The sequence below is a fragment of the Glycine soja genome, chromosome 12, assembly GCF_004193775.1.
Source record: "Glycine soja cultivar W05 chromosome 12, ASM419377v2, whole genome shotgun sequence".
In the NCBI taxonomy this organism is placed as follows: domain Eukaryota; kingdom Viridiplantae; phylum Streptophyta; class Magnoliopsida; order Fabales; family Fabaceae; genus Glycine; species Glycine soja.
In genome coordinates this window covers 20730445-20747981 of record NC_041013.1, presented here as the reverse complement: position 1 = coordinate 20747981, position 17537 = coordinate 20730445, and the positions used below count along the sequence as shown (strand labels likewise).

At 32.3% G+C, this 17537-nt stretch overlaps 1 pseudogene; it reads right to left on the bottom strand.

Moving 5' to 3' along the window:
• Positions 1 to 2864: 2864 nt before the first annotated feature.
• On the bottom strand, positions 2865 to 3940 carry LOC114378866 (annotated as a pseudogene).
• Positions 3941 to 17537: the final 13597 nt, after the last annotated feature.

The window sequence follows — 17537 nt, the reverse complement described above, 5'->3', positions numbered from 1 at the left end:
AAAGAAAAGGAATATGTGGGCTTTGCATCCAACATCAGTGCATGTTATGTCTAGGGAGTTCTCTACTAAAATAACACACAACAGTTGAGAAACATGAACAACTTTTTGCCGTCTAGCTCGTAAAAAGGGAATAATTACGTATACTTCAATCGACATGTTACGCTTGGATGAAATTTTGCTAAATCATGTGAAGCTAATTATACGTTGATATATGTAGAAATATGTCATTTATTTTCCTATAGCTATTTTAGTTCAGAGGAAAGAAAAGAGAGATAAGAAAAAGTAAAAGGATAATGATGTATTTTGTTTTATTTAGTTAAAGAGAATTAAAAAAAGGTTTAATTATGTTTTTAGTTTTTTAATTTTTTTTAACTTTAGTCTTTATATTTTGTTGGAAATGTTATAATATCTATAATATATTTATGTTTTTTTGGAGTAAAAAAATATGTTTATGTTTTATTCTAGTTCCTATAATATATTTTTAATTATTTCCTGTGATAAAAAATTGATAAGGATAAAATTAAAAAATAATATATTATAAGAATTAAAATAAAATAATAACAAAATTCAAAGGAAAAAAGCTATAAAAAACCATTTTGAAAAAAAAAATCATAAGAACCAAAACCGAAAAAGAAGTATAATACAAAAAAACATTTTTAACCAAGAAAAAAATTCAAAATTATTTTATATTTTATTTTTTATTCAATTTAAATTTAATTTGATCTCTTTCCTAATTTTTCCCCTCAAAAACAAAACGAGAACAAACAGCTTCCTTTTACTACGAAAACATATTTATCTACTAGTTATAATGACAGAAAGGACAAAAACGAATTTGTATTGTTTAAGATTCTTCCACCTCAGCTGTTTCGAAAATTTCCAACAGGTTGGTCACCTTAACAGTGTGTTTAGAAAAAAAAATTTAAAATTTTAAAAATTTTAAATTATGAAAATTTCAAATGTTTCAATTTAAATTTCTTTATTTCTAAAATTTTATGTTTTATAAAAAATTAAATTTCTTTATTGTTAAAATTTTGTATTTAAATAAAGAGATTAAATTTCTTCATTTTCAAAATTTTGTGTTTGGATAAGGAAATTAAATTTCTTCAGTTTAAAATTTTTTATTTTGATAAAATAAACAAATGCATTCTCTTTTAAAATTTTATATTTTAATAAAACAATTTTTTAATAAAATAATTATTTTTTTTATTAATAAATTCTATGTACTATTTTAATCTATTTCAATTAAAAATATATAATTAAACTATATATTTAAATTATTATTTTATTTACGACACACTATACCACTCACAACATAAACAATATTTAGTATCATTTCACCTTAGAATGTTATTTACAAGTCTATAGATGAAATTTATTTTTTTGCCAAAGTCATTGGTCAATAATGCAATTATACCAAAAAAAAACTTGGACTGAAACAAAATCTAGTCACAAAATAAGTCCAACTTCCAAAATAATTCTAAATTTTCTAATTGCACTTGCTTCAACACAGGAATTCCTTCACATATTTTCTGCAAAAGAAGACATAATGTTAAGTGCCACTAAACAAATCATATTTTTTAAAACATAATTTGTTATATAAAATGAAAGATATAAATGTAAAACATAATTATACAACATCAATATACTTGTCATGATATCAAACGTACCTGTAATTTGACATCAAGGCATAAAAGATAAGATGTAATTCTCTTTCTTATCCAATGGAAGAGCTTTTATAATCACAAACTTAATGGGATTTTCTGTCAACCAATCAATTGCTCTATGTCTAAGTGCACCATTAAAATTAGGTATATTATCTAGCTCACTCACCACTTCATGTACCACTTCTTGAGCTTCTTTTATCTCCATCTTTTTTTTGTTCTCCATCTTCTTCTTAGTCACTTCAACAAATTCTTTCATTGACTCGGCTACTTCTTTCATTGAGGAAATCATCCCTTCTTTCTCTCCACTCTTGGGCGAATATTTTTTCTCGTGGCAGAACTTGATCCCTCTAAGTCAAAACTCACACTATGAATTGCTTCCTCTTCATTTGTTTCTTTGCTCATGATATCATCTGCATCTATTGCATTTTATGCTTCGAGTCTAGTAGCTCTATCCTTTGCACATAGGTCAACAATATCATCCCAATTAGGAATGACTTTGAATCGAAATCGTTTGACCTCTTCATGTGACTTGAAAAAAATAGAAACATGTTAATAATAACACAAATAATAACTACTATTGAATAAAATTAAAAGATGATTGGCTACCTTAACATATTCATTCCATGCAATTTCATTTTCAACGGTAATCATGTACTTTGTGCTATCCCAGTCAAATCCACTTTGACTAAGAATGTGACTCACAATTCCATGCCATGTTCTCCAAAGCTTAAAACAATTCTTAACATTATCTGCCATGAGGTGAACTCCAAAACGTTTGGACAAAATTTGAGCTGCAGTACTGTATGCTACTGGTTTCCAATTTCCATCACCTTTATTGCCCAAATTTCTTTGATCTCTAAGCACATCAGCTAGCACACGCTCCATTTCCAAGTTCCATGCGAAGTAACTTCTTGTGTCCTCACTAGACATCTTTCTTTTTCCACTTGACTTGTTCTTCACATTGCTTGATTCTATTTCTCTAGACAAAAAAAAAAATAATCTCACATATATAATTACATATATATATAAAGGTGAGACATGTCAAATTAGCATTCTACGAAAGTATAAAATTAACTACACATAAAAAGAAAACAAAATCCAAAGTATTATGAAATACAAAAATCCAAAGTATCACACAAACATGAGTATAAAGTCAATTACACATAAGAAACAAAATCCAAATCCACTAAAAACATCTCCCTAATCAAAATTTCTTCTTATTTGATAGGTGGCAAACATATTCATTGCTAAAGTATCACGAAATTTTGTCCATTCCTCAGTTGCTTGGATAGTTGTCACTTCATCTCCAATATTATTTGTGACTCTTTTCATTCGTTGATTGATTAACTCATTGTCAACAACAGATAAAAGTTCCAAGTCTTGGGCTTCCAAAATTGGATCACTATGTTGTTCATCTCTTATGAAATTATGTAGCATGAAACAAACATTAATAATTCTTATTTGTGTTTTTATATCAAAAAAAGAAGGAGTTCTTAATATACTCCATCTTTTCTTCAATACCCCAAATGACCTTTCAATAACATTCCTTGCACTTGCATGACGAAGATTAAATAGCTCCTTGTAATTTTGAGGAGTGTTTCCGATCCACTCATTAAGATGATATCTAGTCCCTCGATAAGGTGCTAAAAATCCAGGGCCATTTATATACTCCGCATCCACAAGAAAATATTTACCTATAATGGTTAAAAAAATATTATATATAAAAATATGCATTATTTCTTTTATATGTTAAATAAAGTTTCATCATTTCATGATATTACCATTTGGTATATGGAGACAATTTTGACGACGCAAAGCATCTCGCAATACTCAAGAATCTCCTGCTGACCCTTCCCACCCGGGCAACACATATATAAACCTCAAATCTGGACCACAAACTCCTAAAACATTTGTAGAGATATCACCTTTTCTATTACGATATCTAGGTCTATCTTTTGCAGAAACTGTTATTGAAATATGTATCCCATCAAGTGCTCCAATCGAATTCTAAAAACATTTCAAAATAAAAAATAAGTCACAATCACTTAAAGTACCTTATAATTACTAACAAATGACAAACTTACCTTAAACCATCTCCATTTGTTTTCCACCGATCCCTCTAGATTATACTCATGGAACTTCAAATATTCTTTGCTTACTTTCATTATAGCTCGCAGGACATTCTTGAATTGCCTACTAATTGTTTCCATGGATCTACAATAACTAAAGTGCACAACTCTATACTTTAAGTTGTGAGCAAGGATATGCAAAAACATTGTCACAGCTTCATCTATAGGAACATTTTTTGTTTTTACCAATTGCCCTTTCTCTTGTAAAATTCTACAAAGCTTAAATAATGCCTTTTTAGTGACCCTTAATTGTTCAATGCAATCAGTTTATGTTCCCCTATATAGACGATTGAGAAAACTATGTCTTTCTAATTCCAAATTTCGGGCAGGTTCCTTAACAAAGTACTTGTCATGATACCAAGTCAGTGCACCCAAAAGCATAGTGACAACACTAACAATAATGAAAAATGCTTGTTCAAGTTCTTCTTCCTCCTCTAGTAGTATAGGGTTTTAACCTTGTATTTCAGGGCATTTTGAGTAGTCTTTGTAGTAGGGACTTTTTTTTTGTGTTTTCATGTATTTTTGGCATGGGGGTGAGCTTAGCTATTATAGGGCGTGTGTAGCTAAGCTCTAGCTTCTCATCTCAAGGAGGTGAGCTTAGCTATTAGAAAGGTGTGTGTAGCTAAGCTCTAGCTTCTCAAGGAAGCTTCTCAAGGAGGTGAGCTTAGTTATTAGAGGGGTGTGTGTAGCTAAGCTCTAGCTTCTCAAGGAAGCTTCTCAAGGAAGTTTCTCAAAGAGGTGAGCTTAGTTATTAGAGGGGTGTGTGTAGCTAAGCTCTAACTTTTCAAGGAAGTATTCTTAAAGAAGCTTCTCAAGGAAGTTTTCTTAAGAAAGCTTCTCAAGGAAGCTACCTAGTCTATAAATAGAAGCATGTGTAACACTTGTGCTAACTTTGATGAATGTGAGTCTTGTGAGACACAACTCAAAGTTCAACTTCTCTCCCCCTTTTCCTCCTTCAGTTTCGTGCTCCCCCTCTCTCTTTCTTTTCCTCCATTGAAGCATCCTCTCCAAGCTTTTTATCCAAGGCACATTCTTGGTGGTGAAGCTCCTTCTTCCATGGCTTATTCCCTAGTGGATGGCGCCTTCTCTCACCTTTTCTCCTTTGTCTTCCGCTGCATCTCCATGGTGTAAAATCACCATTGAAGGACCTCATTGAAGCTCAAAGATCCAGCCTCCATAGAAGCTCCACAAGCAAGCTTCCATCAAGTGGTAATCAGAGCACAAAAGCTTCAAGTAGGTGCTCCTTAAACCTCCTTAAACCTTCTCAACACAACACATTTGTTTGTCTGAGTATCCATTTCAGGGCTTGCCAATGTGCTTTGCCTAGATTTGCCATGAACATACTTACTAGGCTCACTACATGTGCTATGTTAGGGCGAATACATACCATAGCATACATCAGTGACCCTACAACATTAGCATATGGAATACCTTCCATGTAAATTATATCATCATGAGTCTTAGGTGCTTGACTTGTACTGAGCTTAAAATACTAAGACATAGGAGTAGTTACAGGTTTGGAATTTGACATTCCAAACCTTTCAACAACTTTTCTGAGATATAACTCCTGGGACAAATACAACAATTTCTTTTTCTGTCCTGTTTGATTTCTATTCCCAATTTCCTATTGGCTGCTCCTAAATCCTTCATTTCAAATTCCCTGCTCAGCTCATATTTCAATTTTTCAACCTCACTCTTGCTATTACTTGCTATCAAAATATCATCAACATATAATAGCAATATCACAAACTCAACTTTATGTTGGAACAAGTGACCTTGGAAAAATTAAGAAGGGGGAGTTGAATTAACTATGAACGTGTCTTGACTAATTAAAAATTTATCCTTCTTAATATTACTAGATTCAATTAGGCTTTACTATTAAGTTATGAGAAAGTAAAGAACAGAAACATTAACTTAGACAAAAGTAAAGCGGAAATAAAAAGTGCACAGCGTAAAAGTAAAGAGCATAGGGAAGAAGAAAGTAAACACAAGTTTTATATTGGTTCGGCAACGACCCGTGCCTACATCTAGTCCTCAAGCAACCTCTTGAGATTTCCTTTCCTTGTAAAAATCCTTTACAAGCAAAGATACACAAAGGATGTACCCTCCCTTGTTCTCTTTGAACAACCAAGTAGATGTACCCTCTACTTGAATCGAACCAAGGATGTACCCTCCCTTGTGTTCACTATTACAACCAAGAAGCTACACGCTTCTTACACAGAATTCTCAGATGGTTAGTTCTTTGAATTCAGTGTTTGGGCAAAGAATTCTCAGATGGTTAGTTCTTTGAATTCTTTGATTGGGGAATCAAAAGATTTCTCAGATGTTTAGTTCTTTGAATTCTTTTGGCAAGAGGGAGAAGGAAAGAAGAAGAGAAAAACAGAAGGATAGTACAATTTTTGTTTTTGCAGAATTTTCCTTTCTTCAAGGAAAGATTGAACAAAAACTTAGAATGAATTTGGAAAAGGTTTTGCAAGAGAAAAGCAGTGGAAAGTTTTGTGTAATCAGATGTGTTTTTCGGTGTTATTGTATATTTAAAATGCGTGCCAAGGTCTTATATTTATAGAACCTTGATACCTTTTGAGAAAACCATGTTAAGAGTTGTAACTCTTAACATTTTCTTCAAAAACATTCACTGGTAATCGATTACCATAATGGTGTAATCGATTACACAATGTATTTTATGAAAAGTTGTGACTCTTCACAATTGGATTTGAATTCCAATGTTCAGATTCACTTGTAATCTATTACACTATTTGAAAATCATTTTGGAACATTGCAAAGCATTGAAACTAGTTTGAAAACCATCCTGGTCACTGGTAATCAATTACAACCAAATGGTAATCGATTACCAGAGAGTAAAAACTCTGGTAACTTAGAAGATTTCAGAAAATCCTTTTTAAAACAAAAAGTGTGCTATTTGATGTTTTTTGAAAAATACATTTTACTACCTACTTTGACTTGGCTTGATGCTTCTTGATTTGTTCATTTGATTCCTGAATCTTTGAGTGGAATCTTGAATGCTTGATTCTTTAATCTTGAAAGAACTCTTTGAGCTTTGGCATCATCAAAACATCTTGGTGAATCATCATGGTAGCTTTGCTTCCACAATCTCCCCTTTTTTGATGATGACAAACCTGAAATCAAGAGATGCATGCAAGCTATTTTCTGGTCGTTCACTCACTTGATTCTCCTCCTTTCTTTTTGAGTTTAAGCTTCATTTTAAGTTAAGTTAATGATTGTATGAATTCTTGATTTAAATAACCCCAAAATTTTCTCCCCCTTTGGCATCAATAAAAGGGCCAAAGTGCGTTGTAACATAAAATCATACACAAATGGATAAACATACAAGAAATGTATTCATACATACAAAAAAAATAGAAACTTATAAAAATCTAACAAGATAATAAATCATCCACAAATCATAATAAAAGCATATGTATCAAATAAGTCATAAGTCATCAAAAGTAACCAAGTAGAACCATAACATAAAGCTACTAACAAGTTTGAAAATTCTAGAAAATAAAGTACTAATAAAGTTTCAAAAAATAGCCAAATACACGGCTTAGAAATAGAAAATACGATATTGGAACAAGAAATGTATTCATACATACAAAAAAAGAGAAACTTATAAAAATCAAATAAGATAATAAATCATCCACAAATCATAATAAAGGCATATGTATCAAATAAGTCATAAGACATCATAAAACAAATCATTTTTCTAAGTCACTAGCATCTAGAAGTCCTAATTCTCTTCTAATGGTGTAGAAAGAATCTTTGGGTAGTGGATTGGTGAAGATGTCTACGAGTTGGTTTTTGGTATCTACAAATTCTAGAACACAGTCACCTTTTAGGACATGATCTCTAAGAAAATGATGCCTAATTTCTATGTGGTTGGTTCTAGAGTGGAGAATTGGGTTCTTAGATAGATTTATGGCGCTTGTGTTGTCACATTTTATTGGAATATGGTCTAATACAATCCCATAATCAGATAGTTGTTGTTTCATCCACAAGATCTGTGCACAAAAACTATCAGCAGAGATGTACTCTACTTTGGCTGTGGATAATGCTACACTATTTTTCTTCTTGCTGTGGCAAGAGACAAGAGCAAACCCTATGAACTAACATGTGCCACTAGTGCTCTTCTTATCTGTTTTAGATCCGAAAAAATCTGAATCTGAGTATCCTATTAAATTGCATAAAGAATTTTTAGGGTACCATAATCCTAAGTTAACTGTTCCTAAGAGATATCTTATGATTCTTTTTACTGCAGCTAGATGTGAAAACTTTATATTTGATTGGAATCTTGCACATATGCACACACTAAACATAATATCTGGCCTACTTGCAGATAAGTAAAGTAGAGATCCAATCATACCTCTATATTGCTTTTCATCAACGGGTTGACCGGACTCATCTTTGTCAAGGTAGCAACCAGTGCTCATAGGAGTAGCCAGGTGTTTTGAGTTTTCCATTCCGAATCTCTTGATGAGTTCCTTGCAATATTTTTCATAGTTGACATAGATACCATCATTTGTTTGTTTGATTTGTAGTCCAAGAAAGTAATTTAACTCACCCATCATGGACATCTCAAACTCACTTTGCATGTCAATAGAAAACTCCTTGCACATAAATTCATTAGTAGATCCAAATATTATATCATCAATATAAATTTGTACTAATAAGATATCATTATCCTTCTTTTTTATGAATAAGGTGGTATCTACCTTCCCTCGAGTGAAATTTTTTACCAATAAGAATTTACTTAATCTTTCATACCAACCCCTAGGTGCTTGTTTTAACCCATAAAGTGCTTTTTTTAATCTATAGACATGGTCTACTTTTTGTAGAACCAAGCTTCATGATGAATCAAGATTGATTCAAGGAGTTTTGATGATAACAAAGATGATTACAAAAAGCTTAAAAGTCAAGATCACTTCATGATAACAAAGATGATGACATTCAAGAATGAGTTCAAGATTGAGTCAAGAACACTTCAAGGATCAAGAGGAAATTTGATTTCAAGAATCAAGAATCAAGTTTCAAGATTCAAGTTGAAGAATCAAGAATCAAGAAAAGACTCAATCAAGATAAGTACTAATTTTTTTTTCGAAACTTTGAATAGCACATGAATTTTCACAAAACCTTTTACCAAAGAGCAAAATTGTTTTCATAAAGCTTTAAACTGAATTTATAATGTTCCAATTGATTTCAAAATGGTGTAATCGATTACAATGATTTGGTAATCGATTACCAGTGTGTTTGAACATTGAAATTCAAATTTAATTGTGAAGAGTCACATCCTTTCACAAAAAGCTTTGTGTAATCGATTACAATGATTTGGTAATCGATTACCAGTGATAATTTTTGAACAAAAATCAAAAGATGTAACTCTTCCAATGGTTTTCAAGTTTTTTAAAAGTTATAACTTTTCAAATGGTTTTCAAGTTTTTCTAAAGGTTATAACTCTTCTAATGGTTCTCTTGACCAGACATGAAGAGTCTATAAAAGCAAGACTTTGATTTGCATTTCAATAATCTTGAACATTCTTTAGAACAATCAATACATTCCTTTACAACCTTTGAATCTATTTGAACTTCTTCTTCTTCATTTTGCCAAAAATCTTTCCAAAGTTTTCTGGTTTTCCAAACCTTGAAAACTATGCTATTCATCTTTTTCATTCCTTTCTCGCTTTGCCAAAAAGAATTCGCCAAGGACTAACTACCTGAATTCTTTTTGTGTCTCTCTTCTCCCTTTTCCAAAAGAACAAAGGACTAACCGCCTGAATTCTTTTGTGTCTCCCTTCTCCCTTGTCAAAGAATTCAAAATGACACAGTCTGGGAATTCTTTTGATTCTTCCCTTTCCCATATACAAAAGATTTCAAAGGACTAACCGCCTGAGAATTATTTTGTATCCCCATTCACAAAGTTTCAAAGGTTTAACCGCCTGAGAACTTTGTCTTAACACATTGGAGGGTACATCCTTTGTGGTACAAGTTGAGGGTACATCTACTTGGGTTGTTGACTGAGAACAAGAGAGGGTACATCTCTTGTGGATCAGTTCTAGTGGAGGGTACATCCACTAGGTTGTTCAAAGAGAACAAGGGAGGGTACTTCCCTTGTGGATCTTTGCTTGTAAAGGAATTTTATAAGGTTGAAAAGAAATCTCAAGTACGCAGGTCGCTTGGGGACTGAATGTAGGCACGGGTTGTTGCCGAACCAGTATAAAAACTCTTGCGTGTTTGTCTCCTTCTTCCCTACTCTTTTAATTTCCACTGTGCACTTAATTCTCACTTTTACTTTTGGTTAAGTTTATATTTATTCTTCATTTACTTAACAACATAGTAAAAGCCTAAGAAGAGTAAATTTTTAATTAGTAAAGGTTTAGGAATAATTAATTCAACCCCCCTTCTTAATTATTCTGAGGCCCCTTGATCCAAAAAGTGGTATCAGAGCAGGTTTCTTGTAGAAATTCTAACCACTTCAAGATTAATGGCCTCTTTAGATTCTTTGTTTTTCAAAAGTATTTTCAGGAATAGGTTATTCCAAGATCTTGATGAAGACCAAGTCAACTTTTGTCTCATGACAAAATCTCATGAAAACAACAAAGAAGAATCTGTAAGGAAGAAGTGGTACATCGACAGTGGATGTTCCAAGCATATGACGGGAGATGTATCAAAATTTACAATCATTTCCCCCAAGAAAAGTGGACATGTTACACACGGCTATTAGTAAAATCTCAAAAGAGGTAACATCTAAGCCATCTCTATGAATTAAGGTATGATTAGTATTTTCAGTTAAGTTATTTTTGTGGCTAATAAAAAATAATTGTTGAAATTGTTTGCTTAAGGTTCATTCATAAAGTTTTTCAAAATCCATTATGTTATATTTATTTATTTTATATAAGTATTTTCATATATAAAGTATCTTTTTGATTCTGAAAAATGTGTTATCAAGCATGAGCATGATAAAGATATTGAGCATGTAGATTTCAGAGAAAATAATGATTACATGATTGATTAAGTTCTTTGAACTTTCTAAGTTTTTAAATTATCTTTAACAAATCTGAATGTTTGATAATGTCTGTGATTTATATCCTTCAATCCTTGTATAATTCTTGTTTGATATGTTTGAATTACTTGATTGATTGTTCAAAATATTTTTTTTGCTTTTCAAAATTATTATATTGTATTTCAAATAAAATTATTTTGATATGATAGAACCTTCTATGTTAATAAAAAAACTCATCTTGGTAAGTGTTGGTAGTCAATTAGCACTTAGTCTTAGGAAAAAGGTTATTGTATTTTTAAAATTTGTAGATACTAAAAACCAACTTGCAGACATCTTCACAAAACCACTAACCAAAGATTCTTTCTACACCATTAGAAGAGAATTAGGACTTCTAGATGCAAGTGACTTAGACAAATGATTTATGTTTTGATGACTTATGACTTATTTGTTATTTATGAACATATGCTTCTATTATAATGTGAGGATAATTTATTATCTTGTTTGATTTCAATAAGCTTCTCTCTTTTCTTGTTTAATTATTATATTTTGTTTTTAAGCCTTGTATTTTGCTATGTTTTTATGACATTTGAACACTTAGTATTTCTTTTAAATATTTGTTTAGTATGACTAAACATGATGATTACTTGCTCTTGGTTGTTTATGGTTATGAGTTTTAAACTTAATTATTTTGATGATATATGATTAGTGGTATGTACTTTTATTTGGTTATTATGAATGACTTTCTGGATTATATGACATTCTATGAAGTATTATCTTTCTAAGATTGATGAATGGTTAAGTTATCTTGTTTGATTGTTTTCTATTCTCTTGTATGATTAGTAATTTATGTATGTTTTATATTTGTTACGCACTTTGGCTTTTTGTTGATGCCAAAGGGGAAGAGAAATAGAGATTAAATCAAGAACTTACATAAGTAATTAACTTAATTTCAAGTGAAGCATAAACTCAAAAACAAAGGGGGAGAATGGAAATTTATGTGAGTAATCGACTAGGAAAAAGTGTGTGTATGTGTTTCTTGATTTCAGAGTTTTCATCATCAAAAAGGGGGAGATTGTAGAAGCAAGCTACATGATGAATCAAGATTGATTCAAGGAGTTTTGATGATAAAAAAGATGATGACAAAAAGCTCAAAAGTCAAGATCACTTCATGATAACAAAGATGATGACATTCAAGAATGAGTTCAAGATTGAGTCAAGAACACTTCAAGGATCAAGAGGAAATTTGATTTCAAGAATCAAGAATCAAGTTTCAAGATTCAAGTTGAAGACTCAAGAATCAAGAAAAGACTCAATCAAGATAAGTACTAAAAAGTTTTTCAAAACTTTGAATAACACATGAATTTTCACAAAACCTTTTACCAAAGAGTTTTTACTCTCTGGTAATCGATTACCAGATTCTTGTAATCGATTACCATTAGCAAAATTGTTTTCATAAAGCTTTCAACAGAATTTATAATGTTCCAATTGATTTCAAAATGGTGTAATCGATTACAATGATTTGGTAATCGATTACCAGTGTGTTTGAACGTTGAAATTCAAATTTAATTGTGAAGAGTCACATCCTTTCACAAAAAGCTTTGTGTAATCGATTACAATGATTTGGTAATCGATTACCAGTGATAATTTTTGAACAAAAATCAAAAGATGTAACTCTTCCAATGGTTTTCAAGTTTTCTGAAAGTTGTAACTTTTCAAATGGTTTTCAAGTTTTTCTTAAGGTTATAACTCTTCTAATGGTTCTCTTGACCAGACATGAAAAGTCTATAAAAGCAAGACTTTGATTTGCATTTCAATAATCTTGAACATTCTTTAGAACAATCAATACATTCCTTTACAACCTTTGAATCTCTTTGAACTTCTTCTTCTTCCTTTTGCCAAAAAGCTTTCCAAAGTTTTCTGGTTTTCCAAACCTTGAAAACTGTGCTATTCATCTTTTTCATTCCCTTCTCCTTTTGCCAAAAAGAATTCGCCAAGGACTAACCGCCTGAATTCTTTTTGTGTCTCTCTTTTCCCTTTTCCAAAAGAACAAAGGACTAACCGCCTGAATTCTTTTGTGTCTCCCTTCTCCCTTGTCAAAGAATTCAAAACGACACAGTCTGAGAATTCTTTTGATTCTTCCCTTTCCCATATACAAAAGATTTCAAAGGACTAACCGCCTGAGAATTCTTTTGTATCCCCATTCACAAAGTTTCAAAGGTTTAACCGCCTGAGAACCTTGTCTTAACACATTGGAGGGTATATCCTCTGTGGTACAAGTAGATGGGTTGTTGACTGAGAATAAGAGAGGGTAAATCTCTTGTGGATCAGTTCTAGTGGAGGGTACATCCACTAGGTTATTCAAAGAGAACAAGGGAGGGTACATCCCTTGTGGATCTTTGCTTGTAAAGGAATTTTACAAGGTTGAAAAGAAATCTCAAGGACCGCAGGTCGCTTGGGGACTAGATGTAGGCACGGGTTATTGCCGAACTAGTATAAAAAATCTTGTGTGTTTGTCTCCTTCTTCCCTTCTTAATCATTCGGAGGCCACTTGATCCAACAATTTTTGTGAGTCTTCAAACCCGGGAGGTTGTTCTACATATACCTCCTCTTGTATTAGACCATTTAAGAAGGCACTCTTGACGTCCATTTGATATAGTTTAAAGTTCCTAATAGATGCATAAGCTAAAAGCATCCTAATGGCTTCTAATCTAGCTACGGGTGCAAAGGTTTCTTCATAGTCTATACCTTATTCTTGGTTGTACCCTTTTGCAACTAGTCTAGCTTTATTTCTAATTACTATACCATTTTCATCTAGTTTATTTCTAAATACCCACTTAGTTCCTATGATTGGATAGTTTGAAGGTTTCTCTACTAATTCCCATACATCATTTCTTTCGAATTGGTTTAGTTCCTCTTGCATGGCTACTATCCAATGATCGTCTATAATGGCTTCCTTAAGATTTTTGGGTTCTATTATAGAAACAAAAGCCATATTATTACGTAAGTCTTTAAGAGAAAGTCTAGTGGTTACCCCTTTTGAGATATCTCTGATGATATTGTCAAGAGGATGATTTCTTGAGGTTTTCCATTCTTTGGGAAGATCATCATTTTCTTGGGCTATGTCATCTTGAACATCCTTGTTTTCTTCATTTTTCTTCCTTTTTAGATTCCTTTCTTGATTGTGCATATCTTCCAAAGAATCTGAAATATCATCAAGAAACTCCTTTCTCGGAGAGGTAATATTAGTTTCATCAAAAGAAACATGTATTGATTCCTCAATTGTCATGGTTTTTTTGTTGTATATCCTAAAGGCTTTGCTATGTAGGGAATAACCAAGGAAGATGCCCTCATCCACCTTAGCATCAAATTTACCTAGGCTTTCTTTACCATTGTTTAGGACAAAACATTTACATCCAAAAACATGTAAATGAGCAATGTTTGGTTTTCTATTGTTAAACAGTTCATATGAGGTTTTCTTAAGAATGAGTCTTATTACGGCTCTATTCATAATATAACATGCAGTGTTGACAGCTTCAACCCAAAAATATTTTGGGAGTAGAGTGTCATTTAAGAGAGTTCTAGCTATTTCTTCTATAGATCTATTTTTCCTTTCTACTACACCGTTTTGTTGGGGTGTCCTAGGTGCAGAAAAGTTGTGTTCTATGCCATGTTCATCGCAAAACATTTCAAAATCCTTGTTTTCTAATTCACCTCCATGATCACTTCTAATGGAGATGATTTTGAGACTTTTCTTGTTTTGGATGACTTTTGCAAGTCTCCTAAATGCATGAAATGCATCATTTTTGTGAGTAAGAAATAAAGTCCAAGTATACCTAGAATAGTCATCAACAATTACTAATGCATAGTAACTACCACCAAAACTCATGACCCTAGAGGGTCTAAACAAATCCATGTGCAGTAATTGTAATGGTTGAGTGGTAGAGACAATAATTTTAGATTTAAAAGATGCTCTTGTTTGTTTACCTTTTTGGCATGCATCACATAATTTATCTTTTTCAAACTTTAATTTTGGTAAACCAACAACTAGGTCTTTTGAGATTAATCTATTTAGATGATCCATGTTAATGTGAGCAATTCTCTTATGCCATAACCAAGGATCACTATCTTTACTTAGAAAGCATTTATCATTTTCAGATTTTTGTTTCAAGTCAATCATGTAAACATTATTTTTTCTGAAACCTATATACTCAATATCTTTATCATGCTCATGCTTGATAACACATTTTTTAGAATCAAAAGATACTCTATATGCTCTATCACATAATTGACTAACACTTAATAGGCTATGCAACCTATTTTTCCGACTCCAATGATTTTGCCTTTATTGCTGTCACCGTATGTAACATGTCCACTTTTCTTGGGGGAAATGGTTGTAAATTTGGATACATCTCCCATCATATGCTTGGAACATCCACTGTCGATGTACCACTTCTTCCTTACAGATTCTTCCTTGTTGTTCTCATGTCATGAGACATAAGTTGGCTTGGTCTTCATCATGATCTTGAATTGATTTCAGGTTTGATCTATACCTGAAATTACTTTTAGATAACAGAGAATTTAAAGAGGCCATTTATCTTGAAGTTGTGAAACTTTTCTCAAGATACCGAGCTCTGATACCACTTGTTGGAACAAGTGGCCTCGTAATAATTAAGAAGGGGGGGGGGGGTTGAATTAATTATGAACGTGTCCTGACTAATTAAAAATTTATCCTTCTTAATGTTACTATATTCAATTAGGTTTTACTACTAAGTTATGAGAAAGTAAAGAACAGAAACAATAACATAGACAAAAGTAAAGCGGAAATAAAAAGTGCACAGCGTAAAAGTAAAGAGCGTAGGGAAGAAGAAAGTAAACATAAGTTTTATACTGGTTCAGCAGCGACCCATGCCTACATCCAGTCCTCAAGCAACCTCTTGAGATTTCCTTTCCTTGTAAAAATCCTTTACAAGAAAAGAGCCACAAAGGATGTACTCTTCCTTGTTCTCTTTGAACAACCTAGTAGATGTACCCTCTACTTGAAGCGAACCACAAAGGATGTACCCTCCCTTGTGTTCACTATTACAACTAAGAAGTTACCCGCTTGTTACACAGAATTCTCAGACGGTTAGTTCTTTGAATTCAGTGTTTGGGCAAAGAATTCTCATACGATTAGTTTTTTGAATTCTTTGTTTGGGGAATCAAAAGAATTCTTAGATGGTTAGTTCTTTGAATTCTTTTGGCAAGAGGGAGAAGAAATGAAGAAGAAGAGAAAAACAGAAGGATAGTACAAGTTTTGTTTTTGCAGAATTTTCCTTTCTTCAAGGAAAGATTGAACAAAAACTTTGAATGAATTTGGCAAAGGTTTTGCAAGAGAAAAGCATTGGAAAGTTCTGTGTAATCAGATGTGTTTTTCTGTGTTATTGTATATTTAAAATGTGTGCCAAGGTCTTATATTTATAGAACCTTGATACCTTTTGAGAAAACCATGTTAAGAGTTATAACTCTTAACATTTTCTTCAAAAACATTCACTAGTAATCGATTACCATAATGGTGTAATCGATTACACAATGTATTTTATGAAAAGTTGTGACTCTTCACAATTGGATTTGAATTCCAACATTTAGATTCACTTGTAATCGATTACTAATATAGTGTAATTGATTACACTATTTGAAAATCATTTTGGAACATTGCAAAGCATTGAAATGAGTTTGAAAACCATCTTGGTCACTGGTAATCAATTACTACCAAATGGTAATCGATTACCAGAGAGTAAAAACTCTGGTAACTTAGAAGATTTTAGAAAATACTTTTTAAAACAAAAAGTGTGCTATTTATTGTTTTTTGAAAAATACATTTTACTACCTACTTTGACTTGGCTTGATGCTTCTTGATTTCTTCATCTGACTCTTGAATCTTTGAGTGGAATCTTGAATGCTTGATTCTTTAATCTTGAAACAACTCTTTGAGCTTTGGCATCATCAAAACATCTTGGTGAATCATCATTGTAGCTTTGCTTCCACACTTTAGAAGGAAATTTGAAGTAAACACATTTATCATAGTGACTTCTATGAAACTTTATGTGTGTCATAAATTCATCAAATCTCCTATTCCATTGACTGGGGGATTGCTTTAAACCATACAGGGATTTGTTTAATTTGCAAACATAATCCTCTTTACCTCTAACTTCAAACCCCTTGGGTTTTTTCATCAATATCACCTCATCAAGCTTTCCGATCCATACAAAAATGTTGTCTTCACATCCATTTGTTCTAACACAAGATCAAATTCTGCCATCATAGCCATAAGTATTCTGATTGACATGTGTTTCACTACAGGAGAGAAAACTTCATTGAAGCCGATTCCCTCCTTTTGAGTGAATCCTCGAGCAACAAATCTAACTTTAAATCTATCTGGTTCAACTCCTTGGATGCTTTCTTTCTTCTTGAAGATCCACTTGCAGTTGATCACTCTAGAACCAGGGTTTTTTTATTCAATTCCCATGTATGTTTGTCATGGAGAGACTTAATCTCTTCATTCGTGGCACTTAGCCATTTTTCTTTCTCCTTACTAGCTAAGAGAACTTTAAGAGTTTTTGGATCTTCCTCCAAAACTTCATTGGCAGCTACCAGAGCAAATGCTATTAGATCAGCATATCCATACCTTTTAGGTTGTTTGATTTCCCTTTTGGTTCTATCTCGAGCTAGCATATAGCCAGCTTCTTCTTGT